General features: G+C 32.0%; 1 long non-coding RNA gene across 2 annotated transcripts in view; it reads left to right on the top strand.

Annotated features, from left to right (window-relative positions):
* The window catches only part of LOC142329256 (uncharacterized), a 33,525-nt gene extending 30,885 nt beyond the window's left edge, over positions 1 to 2,640 (top strand). For both annotated transcript variants that reach the window (XR_012757443.1, XR_012757444.1), the window contains one exon: positions 1,713 to 2,640. This is a non-coding gene — a long non-coding RNA (uncharacterized LOC142329256). The remainder of the gene's footprint in view (positions 1 to 1,712) is intronic.
* The last annotated feature ends 18,124 nt before the right edge of the window (positions 2,641 to 20,764 follow it).

Here is a 20,764-nt window from a genome sequence, read left to right as displayed (position 1 = left end):
TGTAGACATTTCTTGATAACTCTATGTATGAAGTATAAATATTCAAAAATTTTTCGAAAAACATTTAAACCGAAGGGAGATAGAGCAAAAGAAAAATCACACTTAAATTTTAACATGTTGGTGTTGATTTTGTTGAACTTTTTTTAAATTTATACTCGTTTATGCTTATAAATTCGCTTAATTGTTAATGTGCTCTAAAATATCTCTGAAGAAAATCAAAAATTAGATTTTTCGCGATATTTCCCCAATCCTTCAACGAATTTTGAAAAAAAATTAATATGATGAATATTCCATATATAGAAATTTTTGAGTCAAATTTAAGCAAATCAGTCCAACAAATCTTGAGCTATAAGACCAAAAGCAGTGCGAGACTCGCACACGTAAATACGTACGCACATACATACGTAATTTTTTACTTCCGTGTACGAATTAAAGGAAGTGGTGTGATCGGGAAAAATTTCGGTTTTCAGATTTCAACGGAAATATCCATTTTGACCATTCCTGAATCCATTTTGACTAGTTTCGATGTAACGTCTGTACGTATGAATGTACGTACAGTATTTATCACGCGTAACTCAAAAACGAATAGCCGTAGTATGTTGTAATTTTGGATTTAAGACTGTTTTAACATCTAGTTGTGCAACTCCCCTTTTGATTACAATCGACTGAACGAAAAGTGTCCAAAAAACCTCATAATCCAAAAAATTTTGATTTTGGAGTTTTTCTTAACTGCAGTAATAAGTTCCCATTGAGAGCTTTTCAACGATGTATCGTAAGTGGTACTTATTTTCATTGGTTCCAGAGTTATAGCCAAATGAAACCTTAATTAATGAAATATTTGGATCTTATTAAGGGGAAGGCAGATAGGTTCGAATCATACTACACCTTCTTTCTTTTTTTTTAACTTTCTTTTTTTAAATTTAAATATATTGATTTATTAATAATTATTCATTTCTATTGTACAAAAAAAAAACAAAAAAAAAACATTAAGATAAATAATTATTCAATAATAACAATAAAAAAAAAAAAGATAAAATATCAGAAGTTATTAATGAAATAAAATTTTATGTACGCTTTCATTAAAAAAAAATATGAATATGTAACTTAATAGGCGTGCAAGGAAGTTATGTGGAGCCCACATCATTTTTTTTTTATTTAGATGAACTAGTTGGAGTCTAAAATGTAAATATTTGTAAAAAAAACCTGATACCCCATTTTTGACATCATCTGCATACTTTTGTCTTTAATATTGTATATATTATGCTATTGTAATAATATGCTATTCTAGCTATATTCGCCGGGAAAGTATAATCGTCAATTTAAATAAAATTTTGAATTAGCGAAGTTGCATGCTATTCTTTGTAAGGACTTAAAATATAAAAAAATTTCCCTTATGCCTTATCATTTTTTTCGTTTTGTTTACTGAAAGACATTTCTTACTGTTAAAATATCACGTAACGATTATTTTACTTCCTGATGAATTTTATTTAATAATTATTTAATGTAATTTAATTATAATAATAAGTAGATTGTTTTTAATATAATTATTATATTCTATTTTTTTTTTTATTAATGATTGAAATATGTTTTCTTTTGTAATATTGTTTTATGTTTGTTCCGGGCGATGATAACGCGAACGTGTTTTATGCCCTCAAAAAAAAAAATTGTGAGTTTTATTATTATTATTAATTTTTTTTTTTTTTTTTTTTTAGACCCGTACATAAGCCGGCCTTCGTAGCGCGAGTGGTAGCGTCTCGGCCTTCCATCCGGATGTCTCGTGTTCGATCCTGGTCAGGCATGACATTTTCACACACGCTACAAATTATTCATCTCATCCTCTGAAACAATACCTAACGGTGGTCTCAGAGGTTAAATAAAAAAAACAGAAAAAAGAAAAAAAGACCGGTACAAAATCTACTTTATCTTACTGACTGACATTTCGCAGAAAATTCTAATTAGGGAACACGTAGGCGCAGAAGATATAATCATCTTTTTTTTTTACAAAGCGGAATTATAGAATCATTTCCTGGATCTTTAACGTTACAAAATTAATATTATCAGTTTTCTTTATCTATATAATTAATTGTATTATTAAAAAAAAAAAAAAAAACAAAGATGCAACATTTCTGTTCGAGTGTTTATAGCGCAGACAAAAATCTAAAAAAGGAAATTTGTTCAATTATTATAATTTTATAATAGTAGAATAGAAATTATATAAACATTTAGTACCGAAAAATATGGTTACATCAAAATTATAAACAGGAACTGAGTGAAGTTATGTTACAATTTTAATCGTAACGTTTATTAATAAAAAATATAAAAATGAAACTTTTTTTTGTAATGATGTAGTGGGAGTTAGGATTATTGTTATGTAACAGACGGATGTAGCACATTGAACTTACAAGTAAGTGATGGTCTGTTTGCTTTTTACATTTTTTTTTTATTACGAAGTAAACCGGTTACGGAAATGCATTTAATCCCAGGTAAATAAGTAAAAAGCTATTGTTTTAAATTGCTTTGTTTTACTTTACTTTCTCGACATAAATTTACAATATTTTAATTGTTCTGTACTTTAAAATTACAACTTATATAATTAAACTTTTGCAATAAACGAAAACATAAATTACTGTTATACATTTATTTATTGTTTTTAATATTTATACGTTCAATTTTCTTTTCAGATTTATTAGTAAATATTTATGTTATTATTTCTAAAATGTACGTTGCGATCTGTTCAATTAATGAACAAAAAGCCGGTCCCAGTGGCGCGAGTGGTAACGTGTCGGCCTTTCATCCGGAGATCCCGGGTTCGAATCCCGATTGGGTATGGCATTTTCACACGTTAGTTGTAATTCATCTCATCCTCTGAAGTAAAAAAAGTCAACCCCCACCCATGTTCCAATTAAATGAGAATGATATGTATGACATGTAAATGATGTGTATTCTTGTATACAATAGTATTGGCTTGTGTAGTATTGGTCAGGCCGACCATTCCTAAGATGTGTGGTTAATTGAACCCCAACCGCCAAATTACACCGGTATCCACTGCTCTAGTATTCAGATCCATATAAAAGTAACTAAATTTTATTAGGATTTGAACCTCAGAACCTTCGACTTCGAAGATCAGTTGTTAAACATATAATTTGTAAGGAGTTTATCACTAGGTCAGCTTGGTGGGCCGTTCGTAAATTGGTTTACTTATGTTTAAACATTACACTAGCCCCGTTTTACCTTTTTCCCGATTAGTTTGAAGCTTAATAATCCCATAATAATTCTAAAAAGTTGATTGCTTTTCTTTGTTAGTAATAAGTTATTAATTTCACTTAATGAAGTTCTTTTAAAAACTAAGGAAAAATTTTATTTTTAAAATTATTTGAACCTAACTTAACGTTAAAAAAATTTTTCTGGAATCCTCTAGGATTGTTTGTAGAACAATAAATATTAATAGAAACTTTTTTGACAAACAATTGACCTAAAATAATAAAAACGATTAATTTAATAAATAAAAAAACACGTCTGCCAAAAAATAAATTGCGGACAAACATTGCTCTGTAATTCCGTTGATAATTACTAACGTAAGATAATTAAAGAACGTGCGGGTGATAATTGTGTATAGTATTTGCATGTAGTATAATTTTCATCCAATTTTTTAAATTTATGTAAACATTATGTAAATATAGGTTGTATATATATTTATTTATACAGCCTAGGACACTCCCGGTAACGAAAGAATTCCAACACGGGGATACCCTAAATATTCTACACTCCTTTTCGGACAGTTGTATAATAACAAACAATAGGGGTAAGGTGACATATTTTATTACCTATCAGATAATAAAATAATTATATAGAAAGTTTTTTTAAAAATTATTAAGCTCTTGTAGTGGAATTTTTTCATCTTTAATACAAAGGTTTTTAAAACCCGGGTAGAAATAGTTTGAAAACACTAATTTATTAAGGTAACAGGAAGGACATGTGGCCTGAAAACCCTACTGTTTTAAAATAAAACGATTTAGGAAAAAATATACGTGAAAAGCTAAATAATCTGAATAAATTAAGTAAAAAAATAACTTCACAGATTGTAAAATTTGTATTAATAAAGGATACACACAACGGATACACATAATATTACATTTAACGACTTAAAAAGTATTGTAGAAAACAGTGTTTCTAAAATGTCCTTTTTCTATTAAAATCTTTTCTTATTAAATGTTAAAAAATAAGAAATAATTTCCATTGAGAGAGGAAGTTGCTGGTTTGAATCCTCATCAACCTTACCTTTTTTGCACGTTAAACATTCTCTCAGCGTCGTCATAAATAAAAGAAGATAATTGGTCGTAAATCTACAGTTGATCTTTAAATAAATAAATCTTTTGATAGATTCATTACTTTACATCTTGACCCCATAAGAGAAGACACCCTCTATGTGACTGTTTCAGTCGCCACGCCACCCCCTCCGTACCTAGCTATTATGGGCTTTACCGGAGGTCATATTCGGTACCTCGGAAATTAAATCTTTCAGCCAGGATGTCACCGAAGGGAATGTCACAAGCAAAATTTCTATCGGTGTACTACTAACATAAATTCCAAACAAAACACATCTAGTCAAGTCTCAAACAAGATTGAATTACTTCCTAAGAACGAAGAAACTGAATCCTACCTACGTGAAAGATAAAAATGAGTTCGACACCCAACGAATCATAAAACGAAACACAAAAACACTAACAAAACATAACGATAAAAATAAATAATGTACATTCTTTCTCTGATTATGTAAAAAAAAATTTTTGACATCATGACATCGTATTAAAAGTGTCTAGTGTCTACAATGTTGCCGTAAATAGACCTTTGAATATCTTTAATCCAAAATACCGCCACATCCTCATTTGTAGCGATTCGTGTAGTAAACTACAAGCTTCAGAAGATTTACACTCCAAACATCCTATCGTCACTGAATTTCATAATACAGTCGCCGAGTTGAATCGCCACGTCACACAATTGATTTTCTGCTGGATCCCTGGCCATGTGGGAATCTTGAGTAACGAACGTGCGGATTCCGTTGCTAAAGACGCATGTAGCCAATCGTCTTTCACCACTCGTGTTACTACTACCGATTTGATTAATTCTATTAAACATACTCTTCGAATAACATTACAAAACGTTTTAAAAACTTGCTTTATACGTTTTAGTCATACATTAATAAAATTATTATCATATTTTGCATGAGTTTAATTAGGATGTTAATTTGGTTTTCAAAAATACTAAGTTTTGTCATTTTTTTATGTCAAACGGCTATCGGATTTGACATCTGCGACCCCCAAAACCCCGCATACCCGTTTTTAAAATTTTGCAATTTTTTAAACCCGCACCTTTAATTTCCACTATAAAATTTACCCACAGTATGGAGGGATTTTTGCAAAAGGAATATTGTATTGTCACCCGACCTTAGGAGCTGTGCAAAATTTTATCAATCGGAAAAGTCAGGAAGTACGTTAAATTAAAGATGCAAGATTTGAGGACAAACATGAAAAAAAAACATTGTGAGTTAAAGAAAAACAAATAAAAAGGAGGCAAGGTGACTGGACTAGTACAGTAAATAATAAACTACGACACATCAAGGATATTGTGTTGCCATGAAGGTCTTCAATCTGGAATAACCGTAAAGAGGGTTATTATTTGCCGTTTGGGATTAGGGAATTGGACTAATCATACACTTGGACACTTTGAATCAGATAGATACACCAGTTCGTGTTCGCTAACTGCCAAATAAAGATACACCACATCCTTGTGGACTGTGCGACATTGAGTCGTAAATTTAAATAAGGAGCTAACATCCAAAGATATTCTAGGAAATAATACAACGATGCTATCGAATATCTTGTTTCTTAAGGTGTGCATCTTTATGCGACAATTTAATAATTATATCTTGGAGTCATCTTACAGAAAAATTGCAGATTTACTGAGCAAGTAATAAGTGTCTGTCAGAGTGCGGAGAAACTGACTAAATGGCTAAATACAATTTTGTCAAAGCAGAGCGCTCCTCGAGCATCAAAAAGAAGATTTTTAGCGACAACCGTAGTGTCAACAATGATGTATGCCGTGCCGGCATGGAGTTGTGCTCTCACTATTAGCAGAAACAGAGACAGGTTGAAGAGAGCACACAGGGGGATACTACTGGAAGTAGTATCTGCCAATAGAACTGTTTCTTACGAGGCCCTCTGTGTGCTCTCGGGAATGTTACCGATTGACCTTATCGCCAGATATAGAACTGACAGGTTTTTAGGGAGAGCAGAAAATGAAGTCAGGGAAAACATACATAGAATCTGGCAGGAGAGATGGGCGGAGGCTGGAGTGGCTGGATGGACAAGAACTTTAATTCCAGAATTAACAGGATGGATTAACAGGCGGCATGGAGAGACTGACTACTGGATCACCCAGTTCCTGACGGGACATGGGTGTTTCAATGGTTATCTCCATAAGGTGGGAAGAAGGAATGAACCCACGTGCATGTACTACGAACAGGACGATGATTCTGAGCATACGTTTTTAGTATGTAATAAATGGATAAGGCTAAGACACGACGCGGGAAATTCATGGAAAAACGCCGAAGGAGACCATGGATTTCACGCTCAGCAGTAAGGAGAACTGGAGGAAGGTCGCTGATTATATAAAGACAATACTAAAACAGAAGAATGAAGATGAAAAAAGTATGGGTTTCTAGTATGTTAGGTTGGGTGGACAGCCTCAGCGGTGAGAGCCAGCATGCTTAGGTGTGCTGGTTTCAATGATTCGCTGAGGACTCCTTGGGGTGTGCTGTAGGGACAAGAGCGTATTATAAAAGATCCGGGGATCATATCACGACTTGCAGGTATGATGTGGTTCCATTGAGGACATAATAGAGAATAAAAATCTCAAAAGAGCCACCGGTAGGGCTGACTTGCCATGCCGGTATATAGCCGGTAGGCGGGGAGGGCCTATTAGAGTAACGGACACTCCCCTGGGTGGCGTAATACCAAGTCGGTCCGGCCCAGGGGAGTAGAGATACAAAAAAAAAAAAAAAATTAATTGAAATACGTTTTTTGTAATACTATATTATGTTTGTTCCGGGCGGTGATAACACAAAAGCGTTTTTCACCCTCCTAAAAAAAAATATAGAAATAAAATAATAAATTCATTACCTAACAGCACTCATATCTTTCTCTGTTTATGTAAAAAGAACTTAGACATCGTAGAATCTTTATACAGAGTCCGGCAGAGGATTCTTACCGCTTCAGTTACAACCATGACGTAGATTGGTGACCATCACGCTTTCGTTACTGAAACGCATTTTAAAAATGGTGATTCTGTTTTCAAAACGCAACGATTATTTCGTTTACACTTTCGGCTAGGTCGACACGTCGCGGTACCCGATAAGAAGACAATTCAGTTATGGGTGTCCAATTTCTGAACTACCGGTTCAACTTTGAAGAAGAAACCACCTGGTACGCTACGTTCGATCACCCGAATATATTGAAGTAATGAGAGAAGCATTCAACCCCGTAGAGGAAGACACCCGCCTAGTGTGAGATTCCGGTCGCCACCCCCCCCCCCCCATTCTTAGCCCTGTTGGGATTTAACGGGAGTCGTCTATCGCCCTCTGACTTTTTATATCTGATAGTAATAAGCCTGGCCTCGTTGGGATGCCACCAATGTAAATGCCTCGGTAGACATTTGCATCGGTGATTTATTAACTCAGCTTTTGCCTTCGCTGTAAGCTTCGTCTGGAAGTGAAAGAAGCAGTTACACAATCTCCACGTAGCTCAGCTCTTAAACACGCTGCTGCGTTACAAATTTCTGATCTGATTCTAAGGAGAATTTTACACGCCGGCTTACAGTTTCATCCATACAAAATGATAGTCGTTCAGCAGCTAAATGAACGTGACTGGATTAGTAGTATTACTTCTTGCCATGCTATCTTGGAAAATGTTTGGGTGAACTCGATTGTGCTGTCAAGTGACAAAGCTCATTTTCATTTATCGGGTTGTGTTAATAAACAAAATTCTTGATTCTGGGCAGAAAATGATCTCCTATAAGATCATGAGCGCCCTCTGAACTCTGAGCGCCGTACACTTTTGTGCATGGTTGCTGAATTTGGAATTATAGGGTCATAGATTTTTGAGGAAGAAAGGCGATCGGTTACAGTAACTTCTGAATATTATGTAAAAATGTTACGCGACTACTTGCTACCAAGACTTAATGAACTTGGAAATCAAACCGAAAATTTATGGTTTCAACAAGATGGGGCCACTGATCACAGCAAGACGATCAGTGAATTTCCTCAGAGAAATGTTTCCCGGGCGTCTTATTTCACAACGATGAGACATTCCATGGCCTGCACGGTCACCTGATCTTGCAGCCTGTGATTTTTTCTCTGGAGACATCTCCAGATGTCAAGACCCAAGAATCCAAGATTGTTCTTAAACAATCTTTAAACAGAAGTCAAGAACTCTATTGTTTAAAGCTCTTATCCATCAACAAATCGCTTCAATACCATTGGAATGACAGGATAAATGATCCGGAATTTCAGGGAGAGGTTAAAGATCTCTATAGTGAGATCGACGTATGAACGACATAATTTTTAAAAATTAATAAAATTTAATTACGTGAAAATAAATGGCAAACACTGTACTTTCAGAATATATTTAATCATTTTTAGAAGCTTTTGAAATGTGGTGCTGTAGAAGAATGTTAAAAATCAGATGGGTGGATAAAGTGACAAATGAAGAGGTATTGCGGCAAATTGATGAAGAAAGAAACATTTGGAAAAATATACTTAGAAGAAACAGATTTATAGGCCACATATTAACGCATCCTGGAATAGTCGCTTTAATATTGGGGAGACATGCAGATGGGAAAAATTGTGCAGATAGGTAACGTTTGGAATATGTAAAACGAAGTTTTAGGGACGTAGGATGTAGGGGGTATACCGAAATGAAACGACTGGCACTAGATAGGGATCTTGGAGCGCTGCAACAAACCAGTCAATTGACTGAAGACAAAAAAAATTAAACCCTTTTTTTATAATTTTGTTGTAATGTCTATTTTATTTACATTTTAAATCGGGGAGTTATTTTTGCCGGAGTCTATATTTAAATGAGAAAGTTAATATGTATGTAAGCATGCATTTGTATGTATCGATGTTCGTTACGGCCCGATCTGAATAATTATTTTTATGAATATTTTTATTGAAATTTTAGGATTGTTTTAAGATTAGGCCAGCATACTATATTTTCGGGTGAGTAATAAAGCGTAACCTAAAAACATGTCGTATTTTACAGCTTCATTTTCGGGGAACTAATAAATTTAAGTCCATTATTAAATCGCTTTCTGTGAGAAATATCTGCATGAATTACGAGAGTTAAATTTCGAATAAAGATTGAACTTTAATTTATATAATTTTTTAAATTCGATTAAACAGTTCTCGAGTTTGGTTATTTAGTAAAATGCTTTGTACCTTGACCTTGATTACCGAGACGAAATAATCTTTCGTAGCGAGCGCTGTCGTCTATGTACATTATTTATAATTAATTTTATTTTCAACACGAAGATAATATTGTCTAAAAATATAAAAGGATGTTTCTTTAGCGGCTTTGTTGTATATTTAAATTTCTGTCTGCCATTTTGGTTTATGATGTTTCTCCTGCTATTTGTGTGTGATTACGCACAAATAATGTAACGAATATTTTAATTAAATATTATTTTAATTATTGTGTAATTTCAAAGCTTTTTTCTACATAAAAAAAAGAATATGATAAACGAAGAAAGGTTTTTTTTATTCAAAGAATAAAATAAGTAATAGTAAAAAATGTTTTCGATTTATCTACAACTAGGGAAATAAAAGTATTTTGTTGTTATATATGACGGTAATTTTCCTTTCACAAATTCGATCTAACTTAAAGTTACCGGGTGATTATTATATGAACTCCTTAATTATTAAGTACAAAAAAAATAAATAACATTTCATTTTTAGTTACGTAACGATAAAACTTACAAAGTTAAATACATAATATTAAAAATGAATAAAAAAGACAATATCTTTCACTTTTTGACAGTAAAACTTTTCATCATTGTAATAAATAATGAGATCTGCTACTCGACTTTAGAAAATAAAATTTGGTATTAAATTATTTATTTACTATTAAACTGTAATTAAAATAAATAAAACAAATTATCTCATGTCTTCTTTTTTTTTTTTAAATAGTATTGTAATATTTTTCATTTTTTATTAAGTTGAAAAGTTCTTGTATTTGTAATTTAGTTTTGAACGGTAAAAAATCAAAAATAATTTCTTGATGCAATTTAAATTAAAAAAAAAACAAAAACAAAATGATATTAGGGACATTTGATGGTATTAGAAACGCTCTTGATGATATAATATCTAGTCTGATATAATTGTTAATCCGCCAACCTCCGTGGCGGAATGGTAGCGTCTTGACCTTTCATCCGGAGGTCTCGGGTTCTAATCCGGGTCAGGAACGGCATTTTTCAAACACTACAAAATTCATTTATCATCCATTGATAACTATAAGAGGACGTAAGCCTATTTTTTGCTGCATAAATGAATAAATAAATAATTTTTAAAGTGTAAGGGCATATGTTTTTACTTCCTTGTACGAAGTAAAGGAATTAATTGTGATCACGAAAAAATTTAGGTTTTCAGATTCTAATATTTCAACGGATATTTCCGTTGAAATATCGTCGGGAAATTTATCTGATTTTATTTTTAGAGCATATAAACCATGAATTACAAAATAAATGCCAGTAATCAGGAATACACGCGCGCGCGCGCACACACACACACACACACAAAGAGAGAGAGAGATGTATATATATATATTATATTTTAACCATCCCTGAATCCATTTGACTAGTTTCGGTGTGATGTTAGTACGTACGTACGTATATATCTCGCATAATTCAATAAGGATTAGCTGCAGGATGTTGAAATTTTAGATTTAGGACTGTTGTTGCATGTAGTTGTGCATCTCCCCTTTTGATTGCAATCGAATGGACCAAAACTATTAAAAAAAACCCCCAAAATCCAGTAAATGCAGTAAAAAGCCCTCATTCAGAGTTTTTCAACGATATGTCATAAGTGGTACTTATTTTCATTGGTTCCAGAGTTATAACCAAATAAAATTTTAATTAATGAAATATTTGTTCTAACAAGGGGAAGGCACATCGCTTCGAATTAGACTTCATCAACTTTCTTTTTTTGACTTTTTTCTCTTTAATTTAAATTTATTGATTTATTAATAATTATTAACCTCTGATTGTAAAAAAAGTTTTACAATAAATAATAATTCCGTAATAACAACAAAAAAAAAAGAAAAAATATCAGAAGTTATTAATGAAGTGAAATTTTATGTACTTTTCATTAAAAAAAAAAGGGTTTATATAATTTAATAGGCGTATAAGGAAGTCATGTGGTGTCCACATCAGATTTTTGTTTAAATCTAATGTAAATAAGGTTTTTAAGTTTTTGTTTTTCCCTTCAAATTTTCCCCTTTCTTTGGACCATTCTGTATAACATTAATAAACACAGATCTTTTACTAATGTTGGCAACTTTTGTTTCGAATCAAATGTAAATTAAAATAGTTTTAAATATGATAAATAGGGATTAACCGTTAAAAAAATATACAGTATACTCATATAAAAAAGATGTTAGCGACTGCAGCTTTTGTTTTATAAAGATAAATTGAAAATTTGTAACCCTCATTGAAACTGTTACAATGTATTAATTATCATTGCTAATCGAATAATTAAAAAGAATAAATAAAATCTGTATATAAAGAGATTTGTTTATTTTAATATTTTATTTTTATTAGATAATAATATAACCATGTAGAGTTTTCGAACTTCGTATAATCGTCGGGAAATTTACCTGATTTTATTTTTATTATAATTATAAATACCAGTAACAGAAATATATATATATATATATATACACACACACACACACACACACACACACACACACACACACACACACACACTCACTCACTCACTCACTCACTCACTCACTCACTCACTCACTCACTCACTCACTCACTCACTCACTCACTTGGGCTCGCTACGCACGCCTTTCCCATCTAGCATTGTTTGTTGATCCTCATGCTTGTGAGAATAACTCTGATAAATAAAAAGTAAAGCCAGACAATTTCTGCTTCCTCTAACTTTTCCATAGTTCTTAACATAGAAGCGCTGATACGCTCCTGCTGTAGACGACCATATTCCTTTTGGTTCCCCTTTCCATTACCTTAGAATACCTTATTTTATCTTGGGAATCTTATTATATCTTGGGTCTTCTTCTTCTTGGTTGATATATCTTGCGATAGGTTTCAATTAAGCTCTGAAGGGGGTGGTCATTGAAGAGACCCGTCCTGTGATTGGGAGGTACATATGGATGCCATCTGGAAGGTGCGGATAGAAATGATAATGCATTTCCGTTCCTTTATGGGCTGCCAATGAATGTAATACGGGATTTTATATAAAAAAAAAAATTCCAAAAAAATAACGAATCGTAGTTGCCGTGTAGGCCGGAAGGCAACCTCTATGCATAGGGTGTTCTTGCTCGCTAACGCGCAAGAGTGAGTGGGTCGGAACTTCCCGAGGATGGCATAAAGGACCCTTAACATGTGTGATGGTGGTGCGGAAATGCGAAGGACGCATGCGATACGCGTCTGGAACATATAGGTTAGGGCCGGGGAGGGTAGCTATTTTGCGGAGAGGTATGCCTGCTGACCAAAAGCGGAAGTTGGCATGCCTGTAGGAGGTACGGGAGATCCCGATGAGACGTCCCTAGCTCGCCCCTATCTCCCTAGGTCCCTATATAGCGTCCCTATCTCCCTAGCTCGTCCTCCTCTAGAAGGACGAGCTAGGGAGGGCAGAGAGTACGCTGTCGCGACACCCTGAGTGATACTTAATTGCTGATCTGGTCAGCCTGATCTGATCTCGCCTTGGGAGTGTTTAAAAAAGTTAAAAAATGAAAAGGTTTCAATTGGACAGTTTTTCACTTTTCTCGATTTGGACTTCTCTTTTTATTTGCTAATAACTTCTTCCCTTTATTATGTCCGTTGTCATTCTTATCTTTTTCTTCTACCCTTTCCTCGTTTTCCTTCCATTTTCCCTTCAAGTATCCTAAGCTGTATATAGTCTCTTCTTAAAATATGTCCTATCCATGATGCCTTCCTCTTCCTTATTATTTCCAAAATTTTCCTTTCCACCCCTATTCTTCGTAGTACATTCTCATTTCTCACTTTGTCACTCCACCTTATTTTCTTTGCTAGCTCATCGACCTTTCCTACTCTCTAATATACAATTACATCCTGTCACTCAATGTTATTACCCCCCTAGGCGGCCTTCCCTCGTTAATTATTGCTTCAGTCTCGATCGATATACAAAAAGGACACGAATCCGGTCATCTTACGACAAAAATCTTTTAATACTGTAAATAGCGTGAATCCAAATGCTGTAATTTATACAGACGGCTCGATAATTCTGTTGGTTGTACTTTGGTGGTTGTCAATAGAACATACTTGTTTGGCTTCCTTGACATCGCCAGTCTTTTCATCGCAACGTTGTTTGCGATTAAAAAGGCCTTAGACATACTTAGCCCAACATTCCGACACGTACTTGTCTGTTCAGATTCCATGAGTGCCTTGCAGATGATTAGTGATATGCACTTTACTTTAGACACCCTGTTTTCTGTGATATACAGTCGTGTTATCTCTGAAATGACTCAACATAACACAACCGTGAGCTTCTGCTGAGCTGTTTGCAGCCCCCTTTTAATAACCGCGTTGTTTCGAAGGATCTTGTCTGTTTTCTGAAGAGAGTGGTTCATATTGAATGGCAACGTAGATGGCGTGCTACTATCAACAATAAACTTCGTCCAGTTAAGATAGCTGTGCCACCTGGGGGCTCTTCATGTAGGAATAACCGTCGTGATGGTTATTCCTACATGCCTAGGTTATTATTTGCTGTTTGCGAATAGGGCACATAAGACTCACTCATGGATATCTGATCTTAAGGCCGTACATCTGGATTCAAATATTTGCTTAAAATTAACATGTTTCTGCTTCTTTATGTTCGGCAATTTTGTTGTTTCGTGCTACATTTCTAATATTGTTTTTAGTTTGCTTTTATTTCGAATCTAGCATTCCGCAAAGGCGTTTTACATCATTTTAATTTACTACGGTAATTTTGTGTCCGAGCGCTGATAACGACACCTAGTTGTACGTCCAGAAAAAAACTCCTCCGTAGCTTTACATCTTAAAACTTCCAAAATATTTTTCTTCTTGCTTTTTTATCGCTTATGTCTTACACCGTACAACACACGCTACCAACAAAGCATTTGGGAAATCTTTCAGTGCTAACCGCATAGTCTATTATTTTTATGTCAAAAAACGAAATGAAAAACCGTATTTGGTTGTCGTCCAAGAGGAAAAATTCACGAATTCGCTCCCAAGGTGCCTAGGATCTCAATCTATGGTTTAAAACTTTCCCTGGGATAACACGAATGAATCCTGAAAATTTGAAAGCAATCTGTTGATTGGTTCTCGCGTGATACTGTAACAAACGGATAGAACCGCCACAAACTTTCGCATTTATATATTATACTCGTATGTTATTAAGTTATTAAATACTACACAAACTGTAATTTATTCTGTTCTTTAAAATAAATGTTCTTTCCCGTAAACTGTAAAAAAAAGCTTCCTTTTTACTTTGTCTTACAGATTGTTGTCATTTGGTAAGATAGAAAATCTGAATAAATTATTATTGCTACATTTTACAATATTCATTTCTATATTTCTGTAAAATTTAATTTGTTTAATAATAGGATTTAATAATTTTTTTTTCTCTTTTAATAATAATAAACAATACGCAATATGTAATATGTTTTTAATACTATGTAAAGTTAAAAATTTACATTATAGCGTCTGCATGTGTAAGTAAAAAATTACTAAAAAAATCATTTATACGGAAATACATTATGGCATTTTGTAGAATAAGTAAAAAAAATTAATACTTTCTAGAAACTATAAGTTTAGTTGTGGAATGTTACCTAGAGATATTTACATTCAATCGTACAAGTAATGTGGTCTAAATGTTATCTGAGGAAATGAGTAAAAATTTATCAATTAGTTAAATTTGTTTGGCGAGTTACTAATCTGACTGGTCTTAAAAGGTTATAATATCACTAGCCAGAACGAATAATTAACGCTGATAATGTGAAAAAAATTCGAAGATTAAAATGAAAAATAAATAAGTAATGTATTACGTCTAACTTCCTTGTTTTAAACCTGCGAACGTGTTGTACTCTTAAATAAACTTCTAATTAATAAAATTTCTTAATTAATAAGTCTTCCTTTCTTATTTTTTCAATTAATTATATTAAACACTTTTTAAATGTCTAATGTCACATATCTTTAGTACTTGTATGTACGTGCGCACGCGTATGTATTCCGATTAAAAGTCAGTTATTCGAATTATTTATCGAAAAACAGTTAATTTTTTTTTTTCATTATTTATTACTTGTTTAACATGTAATGAGGAAGTTTTCAACGTTTCGACTTTTTTTGGAATAACTTATTATTATCTACAGGAAATATCCCTTTACGTTTTAAGTTTCCAACTTTCAACTTTTTGTCCTCAACCTTCATTTTATTTAACCCGTCAGAGAAAGTAAATAAATATAAGTTTGATATATATTTCCGAAGATCCTTTTTTGGAAAGTGTATCAAATTTCAGTATTTTAACTGTTTGGTGCATAGAACAGTACAATAAAATAATAACTAAATATTAAATGATAAAAAATCTGATGTGGACACCACATAACTTCCTTGTACGCCTATTAAATTACATATATACATTATTTTAAATGAAAAGTAAAACACATTTTATTTCATTAATAACTTCTGATATTTTTTTATTGTTGTTATTGAATTATTATTTATTATAATATTTTTTTTACAGAGGTGAATAATTATTAAAAAAACGTATATCTAAATTTTAAGAAAAGTTGAAAGAAGAAGAAAAAGGAAATGAAGTCAGATTCTCGCCCATGTACCTTCCCCTTATAAGATCATAATATTTCATTAATTAAAATTTTATTGGGCTGTAACTCTGGAACCAATGAAAATAAGTACCACTTATGATATGTCGTTGAAAAGCTCTCAATGAGGGCTTATTACTGTAATTAAGAAGAAGTCCAAAACCCAAATTGTTTTAGATTTGGGCTTTTTTTGGACACTTTTGGTCCAGTCGATTGCAATAAAAAGAGGAGGTGCACAACTAGATGTTGCAGCAGTTCTAAATCCAAAATTTTAGCATCCTACGGCTAAACGTTTTCGAGTTAGCCATATACGTACGTACAGACGTCACTCCGAAACTACTCAAAATGGATGGTCTAAATAGATATTTCCTTTGATATCTGAAAACCGAAATTTTTCGCGATCATAATACTTCCTTTACTTCGTACAAGGAAGAAAAAAAAAACTGCTGCAGTAAGTGCGTCAAAAGGACGGATTTTCGGTTTTAGTTACCCTTGAAAACGTACTCAAAACCCAGTTTTTTGTCCCACTCAGATTCTTGTTAAGCGATTAGCTTGAAAATCAATCGTGTTCTATTTCTATTATGTTCACATCATCCTATTAACTTTTATCAAGATTGGTTAAAAATTGCGCCCAGTAGAACGAAAAAACTTGTACAATCTTGAGACTGTACAAGACCACTTCATTTACATTCATCATGTCATCCTTATTCGTCCTCTGAAGTAAACCACCTTACGGTGGTTCCGGATGCTAAACAGAAACAGAGAAAATACAACGAAAAAAGCTGAAAATGCACCCAAAACCCCAGTTTTTGGGTTTTAACTCTGGCTCTTGTGAACAGTTTCGATTGAAAATCAGTAGGTTTAACTCACCTAGCCAAGTTTCATCAAAATCTGTTAATATTTGCATCCGGTAGAGCGGATGAAAAACTTTTAAACATACATTTATATGTATATAAACATTGCAGAATCGTGTTCAGAAGACTCAAAAACGTAAAGAAAGGTTGTTCCTTGTTCCATCCTACACTCTTTTATAAACTCTTGTCAGGGCGCAGCAGCGATTTCTACAAATTCTTTGGAAATCCGCTAAAAGAAAAAAAAAATTGTATTGTTTAATTATTTAAGTTTCTCGGATAGGGCATCAAAACTTAATCAAAAAAATATTTCTGATGGCATATAATTAAACATTTAGTTTGGTACACGATCATTATTAGTTAGTACACGTATCATTTATTTAAATATTACCTATGACAGTATAATAAAAGTATTTTGTATGCTTCACCATTACATTGTATGATACATTGATTTTTTTGTACAGCAGTTGATAAGCATCAAACCAGACTTATCTCTTAAAATGATTTATTTTTAATAAAATAAAAGGAAATTTAAAAAAAAAAAAATGCGCCCAATAGAACTAAAAAAAGTTGAAAATGTACCCCAAAAACCCCGTTTTTTCTCTTAACTCCGGTTAATGTGTTCCTAACCGATTAGTTTGAAATTCAATAGGGCTCTATTCCCAATATATTTTCGTGACCCAATCAAGTTTCTAAAAATCAGTTAAGATTTGCGTCCGGTAGATCGAACGAAAAAATCTTATACATAGCGGATTTCTAAATTCTTTGGAAATCTGCTAAAAATACAATAAAATTCATTTGATGATTGACTCGGTTTCGGCTTTCCCTATTTATAATTGTGTTTAATTAAATTGCTTAATTATGATATAATTAATTTTTTCTTTGCATAACGGAGCAAGGATAAAAATGCATACCATTGCAAAATAAATTAACTCTAAGAAAATAAAACTATTAAAATAGCGGATGGTAGCATTGAACTTTACGCTTGGTAAACTAAAGCGTAGATAAAATGATAAATCGCATGTAATACTCCTAATGTATAGTACGAGTAAATATTATTACTGATCGTAAAATTGTAGGAAATACTTAACATATATTGTTATAGTTTATTTTTTTTTAAATTTACATATCCTTTAAATTTTTTTTTTTGCTTCATTTTCACTTTCTTTTTGAAGATTTTTTTTAAGTACTCAGTGTCTACTGATGGTTGACAATAGAAATGGCTATCTAGTTTTAGATTTTAATTTGTTTTTTAAATGGTTTTACATGGTTCGTTCTCTATTTTCGGATCTACTTGGATAACTAAAAAGAAAAACGAATAATTAATTTTACGACTTTAGGTAATTTATCGAGTAATTTAAAATTAAATATCTGCAAAGGAAAGTTAAGATACACATGTTTAATAACTAATTTAAATTAACTACGAATTATATTTTTTTTAAATATATTAATTTTCTGGATATACTTATATAGTTATTCTGTACAGCCACACACTATTTTGTACAACGGAAATCATGCTAATCAGGTCAAATATTTTATGTCGTTGTTTTTGAAGATCTTGAAGTTTCATAACCTTCTCTAACCAAAAAATATAATTTTAGCATTGGAAATATTCCTAAAATTGTTTGCACGTAAAAAAACGCTTTCGGGCTTCGTCATGAAAATTATTCAACTCTATGATGAGTTTCAATAAACTGGAAAAGTAGAAGTTAGGACGAAAAGTATTATATAAATAACAGTTCTCTCTACTTGTAATTTATCAGATGATTTTTTTTTCTTGAAAAAACCATTTTTTGTCAATATAACGTTAATATATAATCAAAATTATACTAAGCGCTATATAACTTGGCTTAATCAGAATTATACTACCGCTGTATAACTTGACTTGTGATTTTGCCGCTTTACTGAGAAGTCAAAAAAACAAATAATGAATAACAATTAAAATTACACTATTTTAATAACATTTTCTGCGGGAATTGTATAAAAGAACACATCTTCGACCGTTTTACTTTCTTTTTATTTGTGTGGAAAGAAAAAAACCATGATTTTTCAGGAAGTTTTATCAAAAATAAATTTTAAAGATTTATAAAAAAAAGCTGGCAAAGTTTTGCATGACTTGACCGGCGTAACCGGAAAAATTATGCAGCACTTTTTTTGATTGCAAAAACATTCCGGAGTAGTTTTTCTTTTTTTTTTAATTTTGGAGCCTCCAGATCAAGGGACGTATTTATTGTCTTTAATATACTCCAAAATTCGTTTTAATTAAATTAGAGCTGAAAAAAACAAACAACAGTTGATACTGTTGTTAACTGGGAGCCCTGAATCAAGAAGACTATTTTAATAACTCTAATATGTTTTAAATTAGTATTAAATAAATTAAAGTCAAAATCCCCCAAAACATTTTTTCAATTTTTTAAAAATTGGGGTCCCTCGCATTAAAGGGTTTTTTTCTAATTTTTATACTTACAAAAATACGTTTTAGGCATTAATATTTCGAAATTAGAAAAAAAATAGTAGACCCAAAGTGGCAATACTAATTGAAAAATAAAAAATTAAAAAATATTTCAAAAATAAAAATATATACAGTCATAATGGTTAATTCGTTGTCGTAAATCACTTGTTTAACAGCTGATTTCGAAGTCTAAGCTTCTGAGGTTGAAATCCTAGTAAATGTTAGTTGCTTTTATAAGGATTTAATTTACAAGAGGGTGGATATCGGTGTAACATTTTTTTTTCAATTCTAATATAAAACGTTAGGATCGTTTTTTTTTTAATGGAAAATGTTTTTTCTAAAATTTCTCTTTGAAGCACAATTTTAATTTCTTTAAGAGTGATTTTTTTATAATTTTACTTTCCCTTTAGTTCAGCTCTACCAGTATCTACATTAGCCGTGAAAGTGAAAACACCGAAATTTAATATTCTCACATGTTTATCTAACCCTTATTTATTTCTCTGTGGAATACCAGTCGCATGGCCTCTTCTACCACGACCATAACGATCCCTGCGCATTCCTGTAACACCGAAGGTTTCACATAAAATCCTTCAAACATCTAACTTCAATTAAACCTGCATTCAGATAATTCTCGATTGAGTCTGTAAACATCAAAAATTTTATCCTTATACCAAAAAAACAAGTTTTGATCGCAACAATTACAAATTTGTCCTATAATTCAGTTTACTTAAAGTCCTCTTGATTTACTGAAGAATCAAGAAACAAATTTAATAAGTCTGCAATTAAAATACATCCTATTTTTCTCTGCTGTGGTCCGTTTTAGGGAACGAGGACAACGTAAATCTTTATCATATATTGATAAATGCAGTTTACTCGTTACATCGGGTCACTTGATGCAGAATTTGAATTAAGTCAAACTAAAAAAGCTGTAAATTTTATTAAAAAAATGTTTCATTTTATGTTCAATGTTTTAGTGTAGTACTCTATTTAGGCTATGTAATAAAATTTTAACTAGTGAAGTGTAGCAATAACAAATTGCAGCTTCATAATGAATTTCAACCAGACTGTACTTAAATTGTTTAGCGTAAATGTACCATAAATAAAAATATATCACGTTTAGTTTTTTGTTAGAAATTTTTTTATTAAAATTAATGTGATATAAAACTAATGGTTTTTCCGTGTAGGAAGGGTACAAGACATATTAATTTCTATAAAAATATATAATTTTTACTCTGACATCTATGCTATAAATAAAGTACTGTTAATTATGCAATAGAATTATTTAACGATGTCAACCTTTCTTTTAATTACATATTTCAATTACAATTTGCATATTATTATAATAATAAATAAGTTATATGCAG

The sequence above is a fragment of the Lycorma delicatula genome, chromosome 8 (genome assembly GCF_047948215.1).
Source record: "Lycorma delicatula isolate Av1 chromosome 8, ASM4794821v1, whole genome shotgun sequence".
Classification (NCBI taxonomy): Eukaryota; Metazoa; Arthropoda; class Insecta; order Hemiptera; family Fulgoridae; genus Lycorma; species Lycorma delicatula.
Note: the sequence above shows the minus strand (reverse complement) of the source record. Positions and strands in the feature narration are given on the sequence as shown.